The following is a 24,138-nucleotide window of genomic DNA, read 5'->3' on the forward strand; positions in this document are numbered from 1 at the left end:
ATAAAAAGACAATATCAATGCCCGTTTAAAGAGTGGTTGAGGTAGCTGTGGAAAAAAAAGGCAATATCAATGCCCCGTGGAAGAGATGTGGAGGTCACAGTAGCTTCACAAGATGGTTTTAATGCCCCATGGAAGAGTGGTGGAGGTCCCAGTGGAATAAAAAGGCAATATCAATGCCCCGTGGAAGAAACGTGAAGGTCACAGTTGCTTAACAAGATCGTTTTAATGCCCCTTGGTACAGTGGTGGAGGTCGCAATGGAATAAAAAGACAATATCAATGCCCCTTGGAAAAGTAGTGGAGGTCGGAGTTGAATAAAAAGACAATATCAATGCCCCATGGAAGAGTGGTGGAGTTCGCAGTTGAATAAAAAGACAATATCAATGCCCCGTGGCAGAGACGTGCAGGTCACAGAAGCTTAACAAAATCGTTTTAATGCCCCTTGGAAGAGTGGTGGAGGTCGCAGTGGAATAAAAAGACAAAATCAATGACCAGTGGTAGAGACATGGAGGTCACAGTACCTTAACGAGACAGTGCAATGCCCCTTGGAAGAGTGGTGGAGGTCGCTGTGGAATAAAAAGACAATACCAATGACCCTTGGAAGAGTGGTGGAGGTCGCTGTGGAATAAAAAGACAAAATCAATGCCCAGTGGTAGAGACGTGCATATCACAGTAGCTTAACAAGACGGTTTTAATGCCCCTTGGAAGTGTGGTAGAGGTCGCAGTGGAATAAAAAGACAATATTAATGCCCCTTGGTAGAGTGGTGGAGGTCGCAATGGAATTAAAAAGACAATATCAATGCCCCGTGGAAGAGACGTGGAGGTCTCAGTAGCTTAACAAGACAGTTTTAATGCACCTTGGAAGAGTGGTGGAAGCTGCTGTGGAATAAAAAGACAATATCATTGCCCCGTGTAAGAGACACGGAGGTCACAGTAGCTTAACAAGACAGTTTTAAGGCCCCTTGGAAGAGCTGTGGAATTCAGAGTGGTTTAACAAGATGGTTTCAATGCCCCGTGGAAGAGACGTGAAGGTCACAGTAGCTTAACAACACGATTTTAATGTCCCTTGGAAGACTGGTGGAGGTCGCAGTGGAATAAAAAGACTTTATCAATTCCCCTTGGAAGAGTGGTGGAGGTCGCAGTGGAATAAAAAAAGAATATCGATGCCCCTTGGAAGAGTGGTGGAGGTAGCAGTGTATTTAAAATACAATATCAATGCCTCGTGGAAGAGACATGGAGGTGACAGTAGCCTAGCAAGACGGTTTAAATACTCCTTGGAAGAGTGGTGGAGGTCGCTGTGGAATAAAAAGACAATAACAATGCCCCGTGGAAGAGATGTGGAGGTCACAGTAGCTTAACAAGACGGTTTTAATGCCCCTTGGAAAAGCTGTGGAGTTCAGCGTGGTTTAACAAGATGGTTTTTTTGCCCCTTGGTAAAGACGTGGAGGTCACAGAAGCTTAACAAGATGGTTTTAATGCCCTTTGGAAGAGTGGTGGAGGTCGCAGTGGAAAAAAAAGACAATATGAATGCCCTGTTGAAGAGATATGGAGGTTACAGTAGCTTAACAAGACGGTTTTATTGTCCCTTGGAGGAGTAGTGGAGGTCGCAGTGGAATAAAAAGACAATATCAATGCCTTGTGGAAGAGACGTGGAGGTCACAGGAGCTATACAAGACGAATTTAATGCCCCTTGGAAGAGTTGTAGTTCAGAGTGATTTAGCATGACAGGTTTAATGCCCATAAGAAAAGACGTGGAGGTCACAGAAGCTTAACAACACGGTTCTAATGCCCCTTTGGAGAGTGGTGGAGGTCGCAGTGGAATAAAAAGACAATATCAATGACCCATGGAAAAGTGGTGGAGGTTGCAGTGGAATAAAAAGACAATATTAATGCCCCTTGGAAGAGTGGTGGAGGTCGCAGTGGAATAAAAAGACAATATCAATGCCCCTTGGAAGAGACATGGAGGTCACCGTAGTTTAACAAGACAGTTTTAATGCCCCTTGGAAGCGCTGTGGAGTTCAGAGTGGTTTATCAACATAATTTTAATGCCCCTTGGAAGAGACGTGTAGGTCACAGTAGCTTAACAAGATGGTTTTAGTGCCCCTTGGAATAGTGGTGGAGGTTACAGTGGAATAAAAATACCATATCAATGCCCCTTGGAAGAGGTGGAGATCACAGTAGCTTAACAAGTTGGTTTTAATGCCCCTTGGAAGAGTGGTGGATGTCGCAGTGGAATAAAAAGCCAATATCAATGCCCCTTGGAAGAGTGATGGAGGTCGCAAAAAAATATAAAGACAATATTAATGCCCAGTGGAAGAGACGTGGAGGTCACAGTAGCTTAACAAGATGTTTTTAATGCCCCTTGGAAGGGTGGTGAAGGTCGCAGTGGAATAAAAAGACAATATCAATGCCCCGTGGAAGAGAAGCGGAGGTCCCAGTAGCTTAAGAAAATGGTTTCAATGCCCCTTGGAAGAGTGGTGAAGGTCGCAGTCGCATAAAAAGATAATATCAATGCCCTATGGAAGAGTGGTGGAGGTCGCAGTGGAATAAAAAGACAATATCGATGTCCTGTAGAAGAGAATTGGAGGTCTCAGTAGCTTAATAACACCGTTTTAATGCCCCTTGGAAGAGTTTGTGGAGGTCGCAGTTGAATAAAAAGACACTATCAATGCCCCTTGAAAGAGTGATGGAGGTCACAGTGGAATAAAAAGACAATATCAATGCCCCGTGGAAGAGAAGTGGAGATCACAGTAGCCTAACAAGATGGTGTTAATGCCCCTTGGAAGAGTGGTTAAGGTTGCAGTGCAATAAAAAGACAATATCAATGCCCTGTGGAAAATAAGTGGAGGTCACAGTAGCTTAAGAAGACGGCTTTAATGCCCCTTGGAAGTGACTTGGAGGTCACAGTAGCTTAACACGATGGTTTTAATGCCCCTTGTAAGAGTGGTGGAGGTCGCAGTGCAATAAAAAGTTAATATCAATGACCCCTTGGAAGAATGGTGGCGGTCGCAGTGGAATAAAAATACAATATCAATGCCCTATGGAAGAGTGTTGGAAGTCGCAGTGGAATAAAAATACAATAATAATGCCCCTTGGAAGAGACTTGGAGTTCACAGTAGCTTAACAAGACCGTTTTAATGCCCCTTGGAAGAGCGGTGGAGGTCGCAGACAAATAAAAAGACAATATCAATGCCCCGTGGAAGAGACGTGGAGGTCACAGTTGCCTAACAAGATGGTTTTAGTGCCCATTGGAAGAGTGGTGGAGGTCTCTGTGGAATAAAAAGAGAATATCAATGCCCCTTGGAAGAGTGGTGAAGGTCGCTGTGGAAAAAAAAGACAATATCAATGCCCCGTGGAAGAGACGTGAAAGTCACAGTAGCTTAACAAGCCGGTTTTAATGCCCCTTGGAAGAGTGGTGGATGTTACAGTAGAATAAAAAGACAATGTCAATGCCCCGTGGAAGAGACGTGGAGATAGTAGCTTAACAAGGCGGTTATAATGCCCTTTGGAAGAGTGGTGGAGGTTGCAGTGGATTAAAAAGAAAATATCAATGCCCCGTGGAAGAGATGTGGAGACAGTAGCTTAACAAGACGGTTTTAATGCCCCTTGGAGAAGTGGTGGAGGTCTCAGAGGAATAAAAAGACAATATCAATAGAGATGACCGGTGTTCGACTAGAAATGTTCGCCAATCTCAAATTCGAGCTGTTTTGGGCGGTGTTCGAGTCGTTCGACGAACGCGAACGATTTGCAAAAAATTCGGCTGTTCGAGGTTATGTTCGATAACTGTTTGTGCACCGAAAGCGTGTCCTGAATGTATGGCGCTATTTAGAGCACCAATCATGCAGGGATTGTCTGCCACTCACTGTAATGCCACAGCCATGGTGGTTGTGGCATTACAGTGGTTGCCCAAATCGATGGGAACAGTGATCACAGTGAAACACGAAAAGCCGGCAATTCAGCAGCGGCATACACCGGTACCAGACAATTTAGAACCGAAAGAATAGAATATCACACATAGATTAGATAGATAGAAACATATCAGTCAAATATATAAGAAGTACAGTGACAGTGTTGGTTACTGTACTTGTCATTTAGTGTAAAGGATTTATTAAAAAAAATATTAGTGTTTTCATGCACCGTCTCTTTAAAAAAGCCGGCCGGCAATTCAGCATCGGTACCCGACAATTTATAACAGAAAGAATAGAGCATTACACATAGATTAGATAGATAGAAACATGTCAGTCACATATATAAGAAGTATAGTGATAGTGTTGATTACTGTACTTGTCATTTAGTGTTAAAATAAAGGATTTATTAAGATTTATTAAAAAAAAAATTGGCGTGGGGTTCCGCGTAATTTTAGTCTCTAGCGGAGGTTAAGCAGACGGCTGGGGCAGATGTTTGAAGCCTGGGAAGGGGGTAATACCCGGCTCATCTGGATGCCGTCACAGCCAGACACTGCAGAGCGCAAGCATGCCTGCACTTCTCAGTGTATGCCGCATGGCAAGCTGGATGGCAGCATTCTGCTGCGGTCCAGCCTGTCATGTGAATGTAGCAGAGCTGAAGCTGTCGTGGGAACCATGGAAAGGCAAGGATGATGTTGCTTTATTATTTTACTTTTATTGCAGGAGATGGTTGGCTTCAGCTGGAATGGGCGTGATGGTAAGTATGGTTTAATTTAGAACAATAAAGAATTGTTTGTTTATTTCAATTAAAGGACTTTATTCTGGGTGTTTGTGTTTTTTTGTAACTTTGACTATGGGGTTAGTAATGGGGGTGTCTTATAGACGCCTCTCCATTACTAACCTGGGCTTGATGTCAGCTGGCATTATAAGCTGACATCAACCCCAACCCTATTACCCCACTGCCACCGCTACAGGGCAGTGGGAAGAGCGAGGCTAAGTGCCAGAATTGGCGCATTCTATGGATGCGCCATTTCTGGGGCGGCTGACGGCTGGTGTTTCTAGACTGGGAGGGGGCCAATATTCATGGCACCCTTCCTGGGCTATTAATATCATCCCCAGCAGTCTGCCTAGTCTTTGCTAGCTATTAAAATAGGGGGGACCCCACATAATTTTTTTTGGGGTCCCCCATTTTAATAGCTAGTAAAGGCTAGGTATTCAGCTGGGGGCTGATATTAGTAGCCTGGGAAGCTCCGTGGGTATTACCCCCTTCCCAGGCTTCAAACATCTGCCCCAGCCGTCTGCTTAACCTACGCTAGAGACTAAAATTACGGGGAACCCCACGCCAATTTTTTTTTTAATAAGTCCTTTATTTTAACACTAAATGACAAGTACAGTAATCAACACTATCACTGTACTTCTTATATATGTGACTGACATGTTTCTATCTATCTAATCTATGTGTGATGCTCTATTCTTTCTGTTATAAATTGTCGGGTACCGATGCTAAATTGCCGGCCGGCTTTTTTAAAGAGACGGTGCATGAAAACACTAATATTTTTTTTAATAAATCTTTTAACACTAAATGACAAGTACAGTAACCAACACTGTCACTGTACTTCTTATATATGTGACTGACATGTTTCTATCTATCTAATCTATGTGTGATGCTCTATTCCTTCTTGTTTAAATTGTCTGGTACCAGTGTATGCCACTGCTGAATTGCCGGCCGGCTTTTTTAAAGAGAGTTTCTTCTGAGCAGTTTGTAAGCTTTTGGACACCTTTGAAGGTGTTTTGTATGTGTTTCTATGTGTTTTTGTTTGCCTGCCATTAGTTTTAACGGTGTTCGACGGTGTTCGACGAACAGTTCCTCGAACATCCCGGTGTTCGACGAACCGAACCGAACCCGAACACTACGGGGGTGGCTCAACAGTAAACATCAATTCCCTTTGGGAGAGTGGTGGACGTCGCAATGGAATAAAAAGACAATATCAATGCCCCGTGGAAGAGACGTGGAGGTCACAGTAGCTTAACGAGACGGTTTTCATGCCTCTTGGAAAAGTGGTGGAGGTCGCTGTGGAATAAAAAGACAATATCAATTACCCGTGGAAGAGACGTGGAGGTCATAGTAGCTTAACAAGACGGTTTTAATGCCCTTTGGAAGAGCTGAGGAGTAAAGATTGGTTTAAAAAGATGGTTTTAATGCCCCTTGGTAGAGACGTGGAGGTCACAGTAGCTTAACAAGACGGTTTTAATGCCCCTTGGAAGAGTGATGGAGGATACAGTTGAATAAAAAGACAATATCAATGCCCCGTGGAAGAGACTTGGAGGTCACAGTAGTTTGTCAAAATGGTTTTAATGCCCCTTGGAAGAGTGGTGGAGGTCGCAGTGGAATAAAAAGACAATATCAATGCCCTGTGGAAGAGAGGTGGAGGTCGCAGTGGAATAAAAAGACAATATCAATGCCCCGTAGAAGAGAATTGAAGGTCTCAGTAGCTTAACAACATTGTTTTAATGCCCATTGGAAAATGGTGGAGGTCTCTGTGGAATAAAAAGACAATATCAATGCCCCTTGGAAGAGTGGTTGAGGTCTCTGTGGAAAAAAAAGACAATATCAATGCCCCGTGGAAGAGACGTGGAGTTCACAGTAGCTTAAAAAGCCGGTTTGAATGCCCCTTGGAAGAATGGTGGAGGTTACAGTGGAATAAAAAGACAATATCAATGCCCCGTGGATAAGACGTGGAGATAGTAGCTTAACAAGATGGTTTTAATGCCCTTGGAGGAGTGGTGGAGGTCGATGTGGAATAAAAAGACAATATCAATGCCCCATGGAAGAGACGTGGAGGTCACAGTAGCTTAACAAGACAGTTTTACTGCCCTTTGGAAGAGGTGTGGAGTTAAGAGTGGTTTAACAAGATGGTTTTAATGTCCCGTGGAAGAGAAGTGGAGGTCACAATAGCTTAACAAGTTGGTTTTAATGCCACTTGGAAGAGTGGTGGAGGTTACAGTGGAATAAAAATACAATAACAATGCCCCGTGGAAGAGACGTGGTGGTCACAGTAACTTAACAAGACGGTTTTGATGCCCCTTTGAAGGGTGGTGGAGGTCACAGTGGAATAAAAAGACAATATCAATGCCCCTTGGAAGAGACGTGGAGGTCAAAGTTGCTTAACAAGACGGTTTAATGCCCCTTGGAAGAGTGGAGAATGTCGCTGTGGAATAAATTGACAATGTCAATGCCCCGGGGAAGAGACGTGGAGTTTACAGTAGCTTAAAAAGATGGTTTTAATGCCACTTGGAAGAATGGTTGAGGTCGCATTGGTATAAACAGACAATATCAATGCCCCGTGAAATAGACATCGATGTCACAGTAGCTTAAAAACACGGTTTTAATGCCCCTTGGAAGAGGGGTGGATGTCTTTGTGGAATAAATAGACAATATCATTGCCCCGTGGAAAAGACGTGGAGGTCACAGTGGCTTAACAAGACGGTTTTAATGCCCCTTGGAAGAGCTGTGGAGTTCACAGTGGTTTAACAAGATGGTTTTAATGCCCCTTAGAAGAGACGTGAAGGTCACAGTAGCTTAACAAGACGATTTTAATGCCCCTTGGTAGAGTGGTGGAGGTCGCAGTGGAATAAAAAGACAATATCAATGCCCTGTGGAAGAGACGTGGTGGTCACAGTAGCTTAACAAGATGGTTTTTAATGCCCCTTCGTAGAGTACTGGAGGTAGCTGTGGTATAAAAAGACAATATCAATGCCCTGTGGAAGAGACGTGGTGGTCACAGTAGCTTAACAAGACGGTTTTAATGCCCCTTGACGGAGTGGTGGAGTTCACAGTGAAATGAAGAGACAATATCAATGCCCGTTGGAAAAGAGGTGGAGGTCAAAGTGTAATAAAAAGACGATATCACTGCCGCTAGGAAGAGTGGTAGAGGACACAGTGGAATAAAAAGACAATATCAATGCCCCTTGGAAGAGTGGTGGAGGTCGCAGTGGAATTAAAAGACAATATCAATGCCCCGTGGAAGAGACGTGGAGTTCACAGTAGCGTAACAAGACGGTTTTAATGCCCCTTGAAGAGTGGCGGAAGTCGCTGTGGAATAAAAAGACAATATCAATGCACCATGGAATATACGTGGAGGTCACCGTAGCTTAACAAGACGGTTTTAATGCCCCTTGGAAGAGCGGTGGAGTTCAGAGTGGTTTAACAAGACGGTTTAAATGCCCCTTGGGAGAGTGGTGGAGGTTACAGTGGAATAAAAAGACAAAATCAATGCCCCTTGGAAGAGTGGTGGAGGTCGCAATGGAATATAAAGAGAATATTAATGCCCCGTGGAAGAGACAAGAAGATCACAGTAACTTAACATTGTGGTTTTAATGCCCCTTGGAAGAGTGGTGGAGGTCGCAGTGGAATAAAAAGACAATATCAATGCCCCGTGGAAGAGACATGGAGGTCACAGTAGCTTAACAAAACGGTTTTACTGCCCCTTGGAAGAGTGATGGAGGTCGCTGTGGAATAAAAAGACAATATCAATGCCCCGTGGATAAGACGTGGAGATAGTAGCTTAACAAGATGGTTTTAATGCCCTTGGAGGAGTGGTGGAGGTCGATGTGGAATAAAAAGACAATATCAATGCCCCATGGAAGAGACGTGGAGGTCACAGTAGCTTAACAAGACAGTTTTACTGCCCTTTGGAAGAGGTGTGGAGTTAAGAGTGGTTTAACAAGATGGTTTTAATGTCCCGTGGAAGAGAAGTGGAGGTCACAATAGCTTAACAAGTTGGTTTTAATGCCACTTGGAAGAGTGGTGGAGGTTACAGTGGAATAAAAATACAATAACAATGCCCCGTGGAAGAGACGTGGTGGTCACAGTAACTTAACAAGACGGTTTTGATGCCCCTTTGAAGGGTGGTGGAGGTCACAGTGGAATAAAAAGACAATATCAATGCCCCTTGGAAGAGACGTGGAGGTCAAAGTTGCTTAACAAGACGGTTTAATGCCGCTTGGAAGAGTGGAGAATGTCGCTGTGGAATAAATTGACAATGTCAATGCCCCGGGGAAGAGACGTGGAGTTTACAGTAGCTTAAAAAGATGGTTTTAATGCCACTTGGAAGAATGGTTGAGGTCGCATTGGTATAAACAGACAATATCAATGCCCCGTGAAAGAGACATCGATGTCACAGTAGCTTAAAAACACGGTTTTAATGCCCCTTGGAAGAGGGGTGGATGTCTTTGTGGAATAAATAGACAATATCATTGCCCCGTGGAAAAGACGTGGAGGTCACAGTGGCTTAACAAGACGGTTTTAATGCCCCTTGGAAGAGCTGTGGAGTTCACAGTGGTTTAACAAGATGGTTTTAATGCCCCTTAGAAGAGACGTGAAGGTCACAGTAGCTTAACAAGACGATTTTAATGCCCCTTGGTAGAGTGGTGGAGGTCGCAGTGGAATAAAAAGACAATATCAATGCCCTGTGGAAGAGACGTGGTGGTCACAGTAGCTTAACAAGATGGTTTTTAATGCCCCTTCGTAGAGTACTGGAGGTAGCTGTGGTATAAAAAGACAATATCAATGCCCTGTGGAAGAGACGTGGTGGTCACAGTAGCTTAACAAGACGGTTTTAATGCCCCTTGACGGAGTGGTGGAGTTCACAGTGAAATGAAGAGACAATATCAATGCCCGTTGGAAAAGAGGTGGAGGTCAAAGTGTAATAAAAAGACAATATCACTGCCGCTAGGAAGAGTGGTGGAGGACACAGTGGAATAAAAAGACAATATCAATGCCCCTTGGAAGAGTGGTGGAGGTCGCAGTGGAATTAAAAGACAATATCAATGCCCTGTGGAAGAGACGTGGAGTTCACAGTAGCGTAACAAGACGGTTTTAATGCCCCTTGAAGAGTGGCGGAAGTCGCTGTGGAATAAAAAGACAATATCAATGCACCATGGAAGATACGTGGAGGTCACCGTAGCTTAACAAGACGGTTTTAATGCCCCTTGGAAGAGCGGTGGAGTTCAGAGTGGTTTAACAAGACGGTTTTAATGCCCCTTGGGAGAGTGGTGGAGGTTACAGTGGAATAAAAAGACAAAATCAATGCCCCTTGGAAGAGTGGTGGAGGTCGCAATGGAATATAAAGAGAATATTAATGCCCCGTGGAAGAGACAAGAAGATCACAGTAACTTAACATTGTGGTTTTAATGCCCCTTGGAAGAGTGGTGGAGGTCGCAGTGGAATAAAAAGACAATATCAATGCCCCGTGGAAGAGACGTGGAGGTCACAGTAGCTTAACAAAACGGTTTTACTGCCCCTTGGAAGAGTGATGGAGGTCGCTGTGGAATAAAAAGACAATATCAATGCCCCGTGGAATAAACGTGGAGGTCACAGTAGCTTATCTAGAAAAATGTTATGCCCCTTGGAAGAGTTGTGGAGTTCAGAGTATTTTAACAAGACGGTTTTAATGCCCCTTGGAAGAGACATGGAGGTCACCGTAGTTTAACAAGACAGTTTTAATGCCCCTTGGAAGCGCTGTGGAGTTCAGAGTGGTTTATCAACATAATTTTAATGCCCCTTGGAAGAGACGTGTAGGTCACAGTAGCTTAACAAGATGGTTTTAGTGCCCCTTGGAATAGTGGTGGAGGTTACAGTGGAATAAAAATACCATATCAATGCCCCTTGGAAGAGGTGGAGATCACAGTAGCTTAACAAGTTGGTTTTAATGCCCCTTGGAAGAGTGGTGGATGTCGCAGTGGAATAAAAAGCCAATATCAATGCCTCTTGGAAGAGTGGTGGAGATCCCAGTGGAATAAAAAGACAATATCAATGCCCCGTGGAAGAGACGTGGAGGTCACAGTACCTTAACAAGACATTTTTAATGCCCCTTGGAAAAGTGGTGGAGGTTACAGTGAAATAAAAAGACAATATCAATGCCCCAAGGAAGAGATGAGGAGGTCAAAATAGCTTAACAAGGTGGTTTTAATGCCCATTGGAAGAGTGGTGGAGGTCGCAGTGGAATGAAAAGACAATATCAATGCCCCTTGGAAGAGACTTGGAGGTCACAGTAGCTTAGCAAGATGGTTTTAATGCCCCTTGGAAGTGTGGTGGAGGTCACTGTGGAATAAAAAGACAATATCATTGCCCCGGGGAAGAGACGTGGAGGTCACAGTAGCTTAACAAGATGGCTTTAATGCCCCTTTGAAGTGCTGTGGAGTTCAGAGTGGTCTAACAAGATGGTTTTAATGTCCCATGGAAGAGACGTGGAGCTCACAGGACCTTAACAAGACGGTTTTAATGCCCTTTGGAAGAGTGGTGGAGGTCACAGTGGAATAAAAAGACAATATGAATGCCACTTGGAAGTGTGGTGGAAGTTGCAGTGGAATAAAAAGACAATATCAATGCCCCATGGTACAGACGTGGAGGTCACAGTAGCTTAACAAGATGGTTTTAATGTCCCTTGGAAGAGTGGGGGAGGTCACAGTGGTATAAAAAGACAATATCAATGCCCCGTGGAAGAGACGTGGAGGTCACAGTAGTTTAACAAGATAGTTTTAATGCCCCTTGGAAGAGTGGTGGAGATCGCTATGGAATAAAAAGACAATATCAATGCCCCGTGGAAGAGAAGTGGAGGTCACAGTAGCTTAACAAGACAGTTTAAATGCAACTTGAAGAGTGATGGAGGTATGTTAAATAAAAATAAAATACTAATGCCCCGTGGAAGAGACGGGGAGGTCGCCATAGCTTACCAAGACGCTTTTAATGCCCCTTGGAAAAGCTGTGGAGTTCAGAGTAGTTTAACAAGATGGTTTTAATGCCCCTTGGAAGAGACATGTAGGTCACAGTAGCTGAACAAGACGGTATTAATGCCACTTGGAAGAGTGGTGGAGGTTATAGTGGAATAAAAATACAATATCAATGCCCCGTGGAAGAGACGTGGAGATCACAGTAGCTTAAAAAGATGGTTTTAATGCCTGTTGGAAGAGTGGTGGAAGTCGCAGTGGAATAAAAAGACAATATCAATGCCCCTTGGAAGAGTGGTGGAGGTCTCAATGGAATATTAGGACAATATTAATGCCCCTTGGAAGAGACGTGGAGGTCACAATAGCTAAACAATATGGTTTTAATGCCCCTTGGAAGAGTGGTGGAAGTCTCAGTGGAATGAAAAGACAATATCAATGCCCTGTGGAAGCGACGTAGAGGTCACAGCAGCTTAACAAGACAGTTTTAATGCCCTTTGGGAGAATACTAGAGGTCGCTGTGGAATAAAAAGACAATATCAATACCCCGCGGAAGAGACGTGGAGGTAATAGTAGCTTAACAAGGCGGTTTTAATGCCCCTTGGAAGAGCTGTGGAGCTCAGAGTGGTTTAACAAGATGGTTTTAATGCACCTTAGTACAGACGTGGAGGTCACAGTAACTTAACAAGATGGGTTTAATGCCCCTTGTTAGAGTGGTGGAGGTCGCAGTGGAATAAAAAGACAATATCAATGCCCCGTGGAATAGACGTGGAGGTCACAGTAGCTTAACTAGACAAATTTAATGCCCCGTGGAAGAGTTGTGGAGTTCAGAGTATTTTAACAAGACGGGTTTAATGCCCCTTGAAAGAGACGTGGAGGTCACAGTAACTTATTAAAACGGTTTTAATTCCCCTTGGAAGAGTGGTGGAGGTCGCAGTGGAATAAAGATACAATATCAATGCCCCTTGGTAGAGTGGTGGAGGTCAAAGGGGAATAAAAAGACAATATCAATGCCGCTTGGAAAAGTGGTGTAGATCCCAGTGGAATAAAAAGACAATATCAATGCCCCGTGGAAGAGACGTGGAGGTCACTGTACCTTAACAAGACGTTTTTAATGCCCCTTGGAAAAGTGGTGGAGGTTACAGTGGAATAAAAAGACAATATCAATGCCCCGTGGAAGAGACGAGGAGGTCAAAATAGCTTAACAAGGTGGTTTTAATGCCCATTTCGAAGAGTGGTGGAGGGCGCAGTGAAATAAAAAGACAATATCAATGCCCCATAGAAGAGACGTGGAGATCACAGTAGCTTAACATGTGTTATGATCTGCTACAGGAACTAAGGAAAGACAGGAGATCTGTCCCTACAATATAACTAAACTAGATCCCTACGATGTAACGGGGAACCTGATCCTGCGATCAGACCCGCTAAAGTCCTCGGCTAGTCTGTACGAAGACCTATAGATGTGAGGGAGGGATCCCTACAAGAACTAGGGACTGGGATAAGTTGGACACCTCCTAGCAGAAATAGTAGCAGTCAAAGACAAACACACAACAAAAAGCATAGAGGTCAGAAGACCTAGCAAAACTAACAGAGAACGGTAACAGAGCACCAAGCTAGCTCAAAAGTAGTAAATACAATGAAGTCCAGCAAGGCCAGGAGGGTGGAGCCGGATTAAATAGGCAAAAATGGTCATGTGACTAGCAAACTAAAAAAAAACTAACAGGAGAGTTCTAACAGTACCCCCTCTTCTAAGAGGATCCTCCGGATCCCCTAGGCCCAGGCTTATCAGGAAACCTCCTGTGAAACGCTCTGAGAAGTCTGGAAACAGAAACATCATCCGCCCTCACCCATGAGTTATCCTCAGGTCCGAAACCCTTCCAAGCGACGAGATACTGCAAACTCCCTCTATACCGTCTAGAATTTAGGATGCGGGAAATTTCATATTCCCCGTCCTCCACCACCGGAGGAACAGTGGCAGAGGCGTCATCATCCGACACGTCAGCTCTTTTCAACAGAGAAACATGAAACACCGGGTTAATCTTCCAGGAGGTAGGAACCTCCAACCTAACAGCAGATTGGTTAACTATCTGAAGCACCTTAAAGGGCCCTGCGAACTTGGGACCCAATTTTTTAGAAGGAATCCTCAATCGCAGATTCTTAGAGGACAACCAAACCATGTCACCAACAGCAAACAAAACCTCTTGCCGTTTCCTATCAAAGTACCTCTTAGATTTTTTGTTAGCCTCCTGAAGATTACCACGTACATCCGTCCAAACTCTCTCCAAATCACCGGAAAAACTCTCCTCCTCAGGCACAGCCGATACCAATTTGGAGAATGACCCAAAAGACGGATGTCTCCCAGAACAACAAAAAAAAAGGCGAACACCCAGCAGAAGAGGATGTATGGTTGTTAAGAGCAAATTCAGCAAGTGGCAGAAACTCAGACCACCCCTCTTGATTGTCTGCCACAAAACAACGCAAGAACTGCTCAACATCCTGGTTCTTCCTTTCTGTCTGGCCATTAGACTCAGGATGATATCCGGTTGAAAACGACAAATGAACTCCCAACCAGTCACAAAAGGCACGCCAAAAACGAGCCACGAACTGAGGTCCCCTATCAGAAACAATGTCAGTAGGAACACCATGTAGTCTGACAATTTCCTTGACAAAGGCCTTAGCGAGTGTCTTAGCGCAAGGCAGTTTGATGAAGGGAACCAAGTGACACATCTTGCTAAAACGGTCCACGACCACCCAGATGACCGTGAAACCTTCAGAGGGGGGAAGGTCAGTAATAAAGTCCATAGCCAGATGTGTCCAAGGTGCACTAGGAACCTCCAGAGGGCAAAGCAACCCCGCAGCAGGAGCATGCGAAGACTTGGATCTAGCACACACAGTACATTGACGCACCCACTTAATGACTTCCTTCTGCCATCCAGGCCACCAAAAACTGCGACCCACAAGTCTCTTGGTCTCAGAAATTCCTGGATGACCTGCCAACCGAGACTCATGACACTCAACAAACAAATCTCTCCTAAAGGTCCTAGGCACAAACAACCTCCCATGGGGAGTGTTAGATGGGGCATTCTCCTGAGCTTTAAGAATCTCATCCTCCAAAACGGAGTCCAAAGCAGCAATCACAACACCTTCTTGTAAAATGCTCTCCTCTTCCTCCTCAGCACCGACCATGGGAGAAAAGCTGCGAGACAAAGCATCCGCTTTAACATTCTTGGTACCCGGGATGTAAGTAATGGAAAAATTAAACCGCGAGAAAAAAAGTGCCCACCTAGCCTGACGGGCATTCAAGCGCTTGGCAGCATCAAGATAGATCAGATTTTTATGATCAGTGAAAACTTGAATGGGAAATTCAGCACCTTCCAAGAGGTGACGCCAGTGTTCAAATGCGAGTTTAATAGCCAGCAATTCCCGATTACCAATATCGTAATTAAGTTCAGTCTCAGAAAATTTTTTTGAAAAAAAGGCACAGGGATGTATTCCATCCTTATTTTCCTGAGACAACACCGCACCGACCCCCACAGAGGAAGCATCAACCTCAACCAAAAACGGCTTAGTCACATCAGGCTGAATAAGGATGGGAGCAGAGGTGAACCTCTCCTTAAGAAGCACAAAAGCCTCAATGGCCTCAGAAGTCCACTGAACCGCATTAGCACCTTTCCTGGTGAGATCGGTCAGCGGTTTGACAATAATAGAATTTTTTTTATGAATTTTCTGTAATAATTGGCGAAACCCAAAAACCTCTGTATTGATTTCAAACCAATAGGCCTAGGCCATTCCTGCACAGCTTGAACTTTAACCGGATCCATCTCAAAACCTTCACTGGAGATAATGTAACCCAAAAAACTAATTCTCTGTACAGCGAACTCACATTTCTCTAGCTTAGCAAAAAGCGAATTGTCCATTAATAACTGTAAAACCTCACGTACGCTCTGCCAATGAGACTCCAGATCAGGCGAATAAATCAGAATGTCATCCAAATACACAACCACATTTTTGCCGATTAAAGGTCTAAGGATGTCATTAATAAGATTCTGAAAAAATGCTGGAGCATTGGTAAGACCAAAAGGCATAACCAGATTCTCAAAATGACCCACAGAAGTGTTAAAAGCAGTCTTCCATTCATCACCCTCCTTCATGCGCAACAAATTGTATGCCCCCCGGAGATCAATTTTAGAGAACCACTTGGCCCCCACTAACTGGTTAAATAAATCAGGAATCAATGGCAGTGGGTAAGGATTGCGTACAGTAATTTTATTAATCTCACGAAAGTCCAGACAAGGACGTAACCCGCCATCTTTTTTTTTAACAAAAAAAAATCCAACAGCCACAGGAGACTTGGAAGGCCTAATGTGACCGGCGGCCAAGCTTGTCTGAATGTATTCCTCCAAAGCCTTTCTCTCAGGAATAGTAAGATTAAATAAACGACTTTTAGGAAGAGTCGCTCCAGGGACAAATTCAATGGTACAATCATAGTCTCTATGGGGAGGTAAAATTTGTGACTCCTCCTCAGAAAAAACTCTCCAAAAATCCTGAATAGGTACAGGTAATTCCCCTTTATCCACAGCAGCAATGCGCCCGTTACAACACTTGTCATAACACTTAGGGCTCCAGGACTTAATTTCATTGGTAGACCAATCCAGTACAGGATTGTGCAATTTTAACCAGGGCAACCCCAATATTACTGGAGAAGGCAAATTATTTAATACTACCAAATCCAAATTCTCTTGATGAATACCATTAATAGTGAGGGGAGATTCACAGACCTTATGAGTAACACTCTTCAAGGGAGAGCCATCAACAGAAACCACAGTAATAGGGGATGACAAAGTTTTAGGTTTTAATTTAAGTTTTTCTAAGAATCCCACAGCAATCACATTCAGAGTAGAACCGCAATCCACAAAAACCCGAAATTCAATTAATTCATCCTGAGCAGCAGTAGTAGCAGATAGGAATACTCCCTTAGAATTTAAACAGGCTATTCGTGCATGACTGACCATTTTTTTTTCTTTCTTCATACGAAGCACACAGTTCTTAATAAAATGACCAGAATTTCCGCAATAGAAGCACAAACCTTCAGAAAGCCTGCGGTCTTTTTCCTGAGAGCGGGCTGCCATCGCCCCAATCTCCATCGGCTCTCCTTTGTCAGCACAGACCCTCTCAGGACTCGGAGCTGACATAGCAGAGGATTTGCTCTCATTAACCCTTGCACGCAGTCTCCTGTCCACCCGTATAGCTAATTGCATTGCCTCCTGCAAGTTTCCAGGTGTGGGATAAGCAATCAGTAAATCATTAACCCTTTCACCAAGCCCTGCAAGAAACAAGCTTTTCAAAGCTGAATCGTTCCACCCCACCTGGGAAGACCACCGACGGAAGTGAGAACAATATTTTTCCACATTACCTGATCCCTGCCTCAGATGTCTCAATTCAGACTCAGCAGATGAGACACGATCAGGATCATCGTACAACAAACCCAAAGCAGAAAAAAAACTATCCACTGATCTAAAGCACGGATCACTAGGTTGGAGAGAGAAGGCCCATCCCTGAGGATCTTTGCGCAAAAGTGACATTATGAACCCTATGCGCTGTGATTCATCACCAGAGGATCCGGGTCTCAAACGAAAATACAATAAACAAGCATTTTTAAAAGAAAAAAAATCTTGTTGTTCGCCAAAAATTAGATCAGGCAGACGTACCTTTGGTTCCACAAAATGTGCTCCAGAACAGCTACTCACGTGTTGTTGGAGCTTGTCCACCTCCAGAGAGAGTCCCTGCAAGCGTTGAGCCAAATCTTGAACCGAGACCATGATAGAAAACTGGAGGTCTTTCCTTAGAAAAAATTATTATTTTTTTTTTTAGGCTGGACTTACTGTTATGATCTGCTACAGGAACTAAGGAAAGACAGGAGATATGTCCCTACAATATAACTAAACTAGATCCCTACGATGTAACGGGGAACCTGATCCTGCGATCAGACCCGCTAAAGTCCTCGGCTAGTCTGTACGAAGACCTATAGATGTGAGGGAGGGATCCCTACAAGAACTAGGGACTGGGATAAGTTGGACACCTCCTAGCAGAAATAGTAGCAGTCAAAGACAAACACACAACAAAAAGCATAGAGGTCAGAAGACCTAGCAAAACTAACAGAGAACGGTAACAGAGCACCAAGCTAGATCAAGAGTAGTAAATATAATGAAGTCCAGCAAGGCCAGGAGGGCGGAGCCGGATTAAATAGGCAAAAATGGTCATGTGACCAGCAAACTAAAAAAAACCTAACAGGAGAGTTCTAACAACATGGTGGTTTTAATGCCCCTTGGAAGAGTGGTGGATGTCGCAGTGGAATAAAAAGACAATGTCAATGCCCCGTGGAAAAGATGTGGAGGTCACAGTGGCTTAACAAGACGGTTTTAATGCCCCTTGGAAGAGCTGTGGAGTTCAGAGTGGTTTAACAAGATGGTTTTAATGCCCCTTGGAAGAGACATGAAGGTCACAGTAGCTTGACAAGACGATTTTAATGCCCCTTGGTAGAGTGGTGGAGGTCGCAATGGAATAAAAATACAATATCAATGCCCTGTGGAAGAGACGTAGTAGTCACAGTAGCTTAACAAGACGGTTTTTAATGCCCCTTGGAAGAGTACTGGAGGTCGCTGTGGTATAAAAAGACAATATCAATGCCCTGTGGAAAAGACGTGGAGGTCACAGTAGCTTAACAAGATGGTTTTAATGCCCCTTGATGGAGTGGTGGAGTTCACAGTGGAATAAAAAGACAATATCAATGACCCCTTGGAAGAGTGGTGGAGGTCGCAGTGTAATAAAAATACAATATTAATGCCCCTTGGAAGAGACGTGGAGGTCACAGTAGCTTAGCAAGACCGTTTTAATGCCCCTTGGGAGAGTGGTGGAGGTCGCATTCGAATAAAAAGACAATATCAATGCCCCTTGAAAGAGTGTAAACCTACAAAAGACAAAAAATATATCTCATACCCTACCATCATTATATATAAATGTAAAACAAAGTTGCATATGAAATATAGGGTACTTAGTGAACTATTTTTGATCAAAAATAGTATACAATCAGTCCCACCAGCGACAAGGTGACCCTAAATTGGGACGGTCTTACACTGTCTATATTAAAAACCTTACTGTATATCAAAGTTGAAGTAATGCATATAAAAGGGTAGACAAATAGAACCAGGTCCCAATATCAGACCACCTAAGCCTGTGGTAAGCTACATATATACTAACCAGCTCAACAAGGGGGATGCCACACCCCTAATTTGCACAGAATGCAAACAAGACAAAAAACCAAGCAATGTGAACTGAGGTCTAAGATGGTACACATGCAAGAAATAGGAGCATGTTCCCACTAGCAAAAAGATGCAAAACCTACAAAAGACAAAAATTATATCTCATACCCTACCATCATTATATATAAATGTAAAGCAAAGTTCCATATGAAATATAGGGCACTTAGTGAACTATTTTTGATCAAAAAAAGTATACAAGCCGTCCCACCAGCGACAAGGTGACCCTAAATTGGGACGGTCCTACACTATCTATATTAAAAACCTTACTGTATATCAAAGTTGAAGTATGCATATAAAAGGGTAGACAAATAGAACCAGGTCCCAATATCAGACCACCTAAGCCCGTGGTAAGCTACATATATACTAACCAGCTCAACCAGCTCAATAGTTCACTAAGTACCCTATATTTGAAATGCAACTTTGCTTTACATTTATATATAATGATGGTAGGGTATGAGATATATTTTTTGTCTTTTGTAGGTTTTGCATCTTTTTGCTAGTGTGAACATGCTCCTATTTCTTGCAAGTGTACCATCTTAGACCTCAGTCCACATTGCTTGGTTTTTTGTCTTGTTTGCATTCTGTGCAAATTAAGGGTGTGGCATCCCCCTTGTTGAGCTGGTTAGTATATATGTAGCTTACCACGGGCTTAGGTGGTCTGATATTGGGACCTGGTTCTATTTGTCTACCCTTTTATATGCATTACTTCAACTTTGATATACAGTAAGGTTTTTAATATAGACAGTGTAGGACCATCCCAATTTAGGGTCACCTTGTCGCTGGTGGGACGGCTTGTATACTTTTTTTGATCAAAAATAGTTCACTAAGTACCCTATGTAATGCACACGCCCGGGCTGAGCGGCGTGTGCGTGTGATTCCACTGGACCGTGCCGGAGAGTGAATGCCTGGAGGGGCGTAACTAGGTATTCACCCGATCCGACCAGGGTCACACGACGGCATACAACGCCAGTGCACCAAGGAGGAACCGAGCAGAGGGACCAGGTGCTACTCCAGGACAGACCCCGGACATGGCTGTTGACCCACACAGGGGAATACAGGAACAGACTGGTTAGGCTGGCACACAGACTGGTGGGAATAGGCAGGCACGACTGGTATGCAGGCAGGCGGGTATGCAGGCAGGGGGGTACAGGCAAGCACGGCTAGAGTGCAGACAGGAAGGCACTAGCAGGTAGGAACACAGGCGGGATAGGACCCAGTACACACTGGGACTTTGGAACAGAACCACAGATGTGGCGGACAAACACAGCAGAGTGAGGCCGCCCAGAGAGGTGAGCGAGAGCAGGGCAGGATGAGACCGCCCGGAGCGGTGAGCAAGAGCAGGGCAGGACGAGACCGCCTGGAGCGGTGAGCAAGAGCAGAGCAGGACGAGACCACCTGGAGCGGTGAGCAAGAGCAGAGCAGGACAAGACCGCCTGGAGCGGTGAGCAAGAGCAGAGCAGGACGAGACCGCCTGGAGCGGTGAGCAAGAGCAGAGCAGGACGAGAACGCCTGGAGCAGTGAGCAAGAGCAGAGCAGGACGAGACCGCCTGGAGCGGTGAGCAAGAGCAGAGCAGGACGAGACCGCCTGGAGCGGTGAGCAAGAGCAGAGCAGGACGAGACCGCCTGGAGCGGTGAGCAAGAGCAGAGCAGGACGAGACCGCCTGGAGCGGTGAGCAAGAGCAGAGCAGGACGAGACCGCCTGGAGCGGTGAGCAAGAGCAGAGCAGGACGAGACCGCCTGGAGCGGTGAGCAAGAGCAGAGCAGGACGAGACCGCCTGGAGCGGTGAGCAAGAGCAGAGCAGGACGAGACCGCCTGGAGCGGTGAGCAAGAGCAGAGCAGGACGAGACCGCCTGGAGCGGTGAGCAAGAGCAGAGCAGGACGAGACCGCCTGGAGCGGTGAGCAAGAGCAGAGCAGGACGAGACCGCCTGGAGCGGTGAGCAAGAGCAGAGCAGGACGAGACCGCCTGGAGCGGTGAGCAAGAGCAGAGCAGGACGAGACCGCCTGGAGCGGTGAGCAAGAGCAGAGCAGGACGAGACCGCCTGGAGCGGTGAGCAAGAGCAGAGCAGGACGAGACCGCCTGGAGCGGTGAGCAAGGGCAGAGCAGGACGAGACCGCCTGGAGCGGTGAGCAAGAGTAGAGCAGGACGAGGCCGCCTGGAGCGGTGAGCAAGAGTAGAGCAGGACGAGGCCGCCTGGAGCGGTGAGCAAGAGTAGAGCAGGACTAGGCCGCCTGGAGCGGTGAGCAAGAGTAGAGCGAGACTGCCGGAGCAGTGAGCAAAAGGGTCAGAGCAGAGCAAGGCTGCTGGAGCAGTGAGCAAAAGGGTCAGAGCGGAGCAAGGCTGCCGAAGCAGCGAGCAAAAGGGTCAGAACGGAGCAAGGCTGCCGGAGCAGCGAGCAAAAGGGTCAGAGCGGAGCAAGGCTGCCGGAGCAGTGAGCAAGGCAGAGCAGGCTAGAACCGCCGGAGCAGTGAGCAAGGCAGAGCAGGGGGGACAGGGCTCTGTTCACACGGAACAGACAGGAAGGGAAAGGCAGAGCCAGATACCCACAGGGTACTTGCAGTGAAGTAGCGAGTGGACCACAAACTCACAAACGGGTGTACAGAGACAACAAGCAGGAGTTAGGTACGAGTTCAGACTCTGCAGAAAAAGGAAAGGAACGGACATAGAGAAAAAACAGGTAAAAGATAGGAGAGAGTTCAGACTGGAACTGAGTGTACGGAGGAGACCGACACTGCAGCGGAATACAGGAGCGTGTCTGGGAATACGGCCCCCAGAGAGGCGGGACGAACAGGCAAGGAGCGTGTTCAGACAGGACAGACAAGATACAGGAGCGGGTCTAGGTAATCGGCCCCTAGAAGGCGGGAGGAACAGACTAGGAGCGTGTTCAGACAGGCCTGGAAATACAGCCTCCAGGATAGGCAGACAAGAGAACACAGAACGGGACCTGGCACCTTCAGAGTGAAAGCACACACTGAATGAAACACAATGCTCAGGCATGGGTTAATTGGAGCAGCTGGTTTAAATACCAGGTGACAGACAGCAATAGGCTGAGGACGCACAAGGGGTGTGCCCACAGCAGGTACAAGAAGCAGGAAGTGATCGGGCGCCACCCTTAAGCAGCAGCACACAGAAGCAAACAGACAGCATGGAGGGAAGCCAGAGAGACATTCTGGATTGGAGATCAAGTGCGCGCTCTTGCACAGTGGGAGATGGACCACTATGCAAGGACGCCGCCAGGTATGTTACACCCTATATTTCATATGCAACTTTGCTTTACATTTATATATAATGATGGTAGGGTATGAGATATATTTTTTGTTGGTTTTGCATCTTTTTGCTAGTGTGAACATGCTCCTATTTCTTGCATGTGTACCATCTTAGACATCAGTTCACATTGCTTGGTTTTTTGTCTTGTTTGCATTCTGTGCAAATTAGGGGTGTGGCATCCCCCTTGTTGAGCTGGTTAGTATATATGTAGCTTACCACGGGCTTAGGTGGTCTGATATTGGGACCTGGTACTATTTGTCTACCCTTTTATATGCATTACTTCAACTTTGATATACAGTAAGGTTTTTAATATAGACAGTGTAGGACCGTCCCAATTTAGGGTCACCTTGTCGCTGGTGGGACGGCTTGTATACTTTTTTTGATCAAAAATAGTTCACTAAGTACCCTATATTTCATATGCAACTTTGCTTTACATTTATATATAATGATGGTAGGGTATGAGATATATTTTTTGTAGGTTTTGCATCTTTTTGCTAGTGTGAACATGCTCCTATTTCTTGCATGTGTACCATTTTAGACCTCAGTTCACATTGCTTGGTTTTTTGTCTTGTTTGAATTCTGTGCAAATTAGGGGTGTGGCATCCCTCTTGTTGAGCTGGTTAGTATATATGTAGCTTACCACGGGCTTAGGTGGTCTGATATTGGGACCTGGTTCTATTTGTCTACCCTTTTATATGCATTACTTCAACTTTGATATACAGTAAGGTTTTTAATATAGACAGTGTAGGACCGTCCCAATTTAGGGTCACCTTGTCGCTGTTGGGACGGCTTGTATACTTTTTTTGATCAAAAATAGTTCACTAAGTACCCTATATTTCATATGCAACTTTGTTTTACCTTTATATATAATGATGGTAGGGTATGAGATATATTTTTTGTCTTTTGTAGGTTTTGCATCTTTTTGCTAGTGTGAACATGCTCCTATTTCTTGCATGTGTACCATCTTAGACCTCAGTTCACATTGCTTGGTTTTTTGTCTTGTTTCCATTCTGTGCAAATTAGGGGTGTGGCATCCCCCTTGTTGAGCTGGTTAGTATATATGTAGATTACCACGGGCTTAGGTGGTCTGATATTGGGACCCGGTTCTATTTGTCTACTCTTTTTTATATGCATTACTTCAACTTTGATATACAGTAAGGTTTTTAATATAGACAGTGTAGGACCGTCCCAATTTAGGGTCACCTTGTCGCTGGTGGGACGGCTTGTATACATTTTTGATCAAAAATAGTTCACTAAGTACCCTATATTTCATATGCAACTTTGCTTTACATTTATTTATAATGATGGTAGGGTATGAGATATATTTTTTGTCTTTTGTAGGTTTTGCATCTTTTTGCTAGTGTGAACATGCTCCTATTTCTTGCATGTGTACCATCTTAGTCCTCAGTTCACATTGCTTGGTTTTTTGTCTTGTTTGCATTCTTTGCAAATTAGGGGTGTGGCATCCCCCTTGTTGAGCTGTTTCCGTACCCACTGTAAATGTAGACATGGATGTCTGAATGTAGCATAAAGTGTATGAGCAGCTTAAGGCTTTCTTCAAATTATATGGAAACACGTAAGGTCTCAATGTACGCAACTGTATGCCATAGAATTGCATACGTAGCTCACTGATGAAAGCAAATAGTTTACCACACAAAAACTGTATTTTACTTTCCAATACAATGACAAATGGTAAAGAATACCAGAAACGTTAAAAATACATCAAACCCATTACAGGCGATGGATACATTTGGTAAATACTGTGAACATAATCTTAGAGCACATTTACACTGGCCGATTGTTTTGGCCATTCGTTCAGTGATTGGCAGCTTGTTTAAGCAGGTTAATTATCTGCAAGGGTGGTTCCTAGAACGCTTGTTTTAGCATAATTAGCCTGTCTCAACAGGCTGCCAGTCGCCCAGTG

Source organism: Phyllobates terribilis, unplaced genomic scaffold, assembly GCF_046119375.1.
Source record: "Phyllobates terribilis strain yellow unplaced genomic scaffold, ASM4611937v1 Scaffold_512__1_contigs__length_1264483, whole genome shotgun sequence".
NCBI classification, from domain to species: Eukaryota; Metazoa; Chordata; class Amphibia; order Anura; family Dendrobatidae; genus Phyllobates; species Phyllobates terribilis.